Raw genomic sequence first — 3685 nt, 5'->3', positions numbered from 1 at the left:
TGAGACCATCTTGGCTAACACGGTGAAACCCCATCTCTACTAAAAATACAAAAAATTAGCCCTGTAGTCCCAGCTACTAGGGAGGCTGAGGCAGGAGGATGGTGTGAACCCAGGAGGCGGAGCTTGCAGTGAGCCGAGATCGCACCACTGCACTCCAGCCTGGGTGACAGAGCGAGACTCCGTCTCAAAAAAAAAAAAAAAAAAAAAAAAATCCTGCTCACTTCCCTCCCTTTACCATCTCCCAAGAAACCCATGGGGCCCCCCATGGAACCCACTTTGAGAATCAATGCTTTAGATCAGCATTTTCACTTTATGGATGGATCAGCTATGTACCCAAAGCCAGGTAGACTTCAGGCTACAGGTGGAGCCCGGGTCATGTCCTGGGCCTCCAAATTCCCGCACCACATCCAGTCTTACGGGCGAGATTAGGACACCCCGGAAATTGGCTTCCAGACAATATCCCAGCTGCAGGGGAGACCACCACCCTACGTAACCTGGTGACAGGTGTGTGCTGCAGTACACACTTGCTTGTTCCTCCTCTCTGTTCCCACTTCCTGCCCGCCCTAGGAGACCTGCCATGGCCTCCTGGTGAGCTGCGCTCATCCACTGCTCGCTGCCTTTCCAGGTAAGTTATCCCGTTCTACCTTTTCCCCTACCCAGAATGCCTGGGAGACCTCCCAGGAAAGGCCTCCTGGCTCCGCTGCTCCTCCCCTCAGCCCCTAGCCTGTCTGCCCTGACTCAAGACGTGGCTGGGCTGGCACAAAATCCCAGTGGAGAGTCACCAAACTGTCCACGACGTGGAATGTGGCCAGCACCCCCTAGTTGCAGGCAGGGGTCTTTGTGGGTGTGGCATGCACCCCCGTGGGAGAGGGCATGGAAGGTTCTGGGTGATTTGCCAAACTGGGAGGAAAGAGAGACATTTATCCGTCTCCTTGGCAGAGCTCTGGAACAGAGTCCCCTCTGCACCCCAACCCCGTCAACAGCCTATTCCCACTTATCTTTTCTGGCCTTGGATTCTCCCGGGCCCTGCCTGCCTGGGGTGGACTTTAGATGCAATTTTTTTATTTTTCTGCGACAGAATCTTGCTGTTGTCCAGGCTGGAGTGCAGTGACGCGATCATGGCTCACCGCAGCCTCAAACTCCTGGGCTCGAGCGATCCTCCTGCCTCAGGCTCTGGAATAGCTGGGACTACAGGCGTGTGCCACCTCACCCTAATTTTTTTTTTTTTTTTTGTAGAGATGGGGTCTCACTATGTTGCCTCAGGCTAGACTTGTTTTGTGGTTTTGTTGTGGTTTTTTGTTTTTGAGACAGAGTCTTGCTCTGTCACCCAGGCTGGTGTACGGCGGCACGATCTCGGCTCACTGCAACCTCTGCCTCCCTCGTTCAAGCGATTCTCATGCCTCAGCCTCCTGAGTAGCTGGGATTAAGGCGCCTGCTGCCACACCTGGCTAATTTTTGTATTTTTAGTAGAGACAGGATTTCACAATGTTGCCCAGGGTGGTCTCAAACTCCTGACCTCAGGTGATCTGCCTGCCTCAGACTCCCCAAGTACTGGTATTACAGTCGTGAGCCACTTTGCCCAGCCAGTCAGGCTGATCTTGAACTCCTGGGCTCAAGTGATCCGTCCGCCTAGACTTCCTGAAGTGCTGGGATTACAAGCACAAACCACCACGCCCAGCCTCCCAAAGTGCTGGGACTACAGGCGTGAGCCACTATGTTGGCCAGTCAGCTCATATATTACCTGCAAAACCCAATCCCATTGTACCTTTCTCTGGCTGAGTCATGGATTCAAGCCTTGCCTCAGGGACACGGGAAGCAATGATGACCGGCTATGCCTTCTTCCCCTGCCTCCAGAGCATTTGTATTTTAGTAGACTGAGGAAGACTTAGGATTCCAGGAAAGGTCTTGTCTAATAGGTAGAAGGAAGTGGACTCTGGGCCAAGCTCCCTTTCTTCGAACACCAGCTGTGCTGATTTTTGCTGTGAGTCACTTGGTCTCAGATTTCTCATCTGTCAAACAGGAATAATAGCAGCTCCTCTCAGGACTCATGGCCGGGAGCTTTGGTAAGCAGGTGATTGTCATCAATGACCCTCACACTCCTCTCTCCTCTCTTCCCAGCTACTCTGACCCATGGATCCCCTGGGCACGGCCAAGCCACAATGGCCGTGGCGCCACTGTCTGGCCGCGCTGCTGTTTCAGTTGCTGGTGGCTGTGTGTTTCTTCTCCTACCTGCGTGTGTCCCGAGACGATGCCACTGGGTTCCCTAGGCCAGGGTACATGGCCGTGGCACCTGTCACTGGGGCTCCCAATGGGTCCTCCCGACAGGACACCACTCCCACCCGCCCCACCCTCCTGATCCTGCTGTGGACGTGGCCTTTCCACATCCCCGTGGCTCTGTCCCGCTGTTCAGAGATGGTGCCTGGCATGGCCGACTGCCATATTACTGCCGACCGCAAGGTGTACCCACAGGCAGACGCGGTCATTGTGCACCACCGGGATATCATGTACAACCCCAGTGCCCCAGCTCCCACGCTCCCCGAGGCGGCAGGGGCAGCGCTGGATCTGGTTAAGCATGGAGTCTCCAAGCCACTGCCGGCACCTGCAAGCCCTGGACGGATACTTCAATCTCACCATGTCCTACCGCAGCGACTCCGACATCTTCACGCCCTACGGCTGGCTGGAGCCGTGGTCCGGCCAGCCTGCCCACCCACCGCTCAACCTCTCGGCCAAGACCGAATTGGTGGCCTGGACGGTGTCCAACTGGAAGCCGGACTCGGCCAGGGTGCGCTACTACCAGAGCCTGCAGGCCCATCTCAAGGTGGATGTGTACGGGAAATCCCACAAGCCCCTGCCCAGGGGGACCATGATGGAGACGCTGTCCCGGTACAAGTTCTACCTGGCCTTCGAGAACTCCTTGAACCCCGACTACATCACCGAGAAGCTGTGGAAGAACGCCCTGGAGGCCTGGGCCGTGCCCGTGGTGCTGGGGCCCAGCAGAAGCAACTATGAGAGGTTCCTGCCACCCGATGCCTTCATCCACGTGGACGACTTCCAGAGCCCCAAGGACCTGGCCCGATACCTGCAGGAGCTGGACGAGGACCACGTCCGCTACCTGAGCTACTTCCGCTGGCGGGAGACGCTGCGGCCTCGCTTCTTCAGCTGGACACTGGATTTCTGCAAGGCCTGCTGGAAACTGCAGGAGGAATCCAGGTACCAGACGGTGCGCAGCATAGCGGCTTGGTTCACCTGAGAGGCTGGCAAGGGGCCTGGGCTGCCGGGACCTCACTTTCCCAGGGCCTCACCTACCTAGGGTCTCACTAGTCTGAGGATTTACCTAACTGGGGTCTCACCTGCCTGGGGCCTCGCCTGCTGGAGTCTTTGGTGGCCAGGCATGTGACTTACCTGGGACTTCACATGCCAGGCTTTACCACTGCCAGGAGCCTCCCCTGCTGGGGACCTTGCCAGCTGCAGACGGTGCCTACTGGGAACCTTGCTTGCTGGAGGCTGCACCTACTGAGGATCTCGGCTGTTGGGGACTTTACCTGCTGGGACCTGGTCCCAGAGACCTCGCCACACTGAATGTCACCTGTTAGGAGCCTCACCTGCTGGGGACCTCACCCTGGAGGGCACCCTGGGAACTGGTACCCTGGAGGCCCTGCCCCCGGGCGATGGTGCAGGCTGGTTA

General features: G+C 57.1%; 1 pseudogene across 1 annotated transcript; it reads left to right on the top strand.

Moving 5' to 3' along the window:
* The first annotated feature begins 487 nt into the window (after window positions 1-487).
* LOC144337000 (3-galactosyl-N-acetylglucosaminide 4-alpha-L-fucosyltransferase FUT3-like) lies at window positions 488-3378 on the top strand (annotated as a pseudogene). Its single transcript, XR_013409590.1, has 2 exons — window positions 488-625; window positions 2119-3378. The product of XR_013409590.1 is annotated as a 3-galactosyl-N-acetylglucosaminide 4-alpha-L-fucosyltransferase FUT3-like (transcript).
* Window positions 3379-3685: the final 307 nt, after the last annotated feature.

Source organism: Macaca mulatta, chromosome 19, assembly GCF_049350105.2.
Source record: "Macaca mulatta isolate MMU2019108-1 chromosome 19, T2T-MMU8v2.0, whole genome shotgun sequence".
NCBI classification, from domain to species: domain Eukaryota; kingdom Metazoa; phylum Chordata; class Mammalia; order Primates; family Cercopithecidae; genus Macaca; species Macaca mulatta.
Note: the sequence above shows the minus strand (reverse complement) of the source record. Positions and strands in the feature narration are given on the sequence as shown.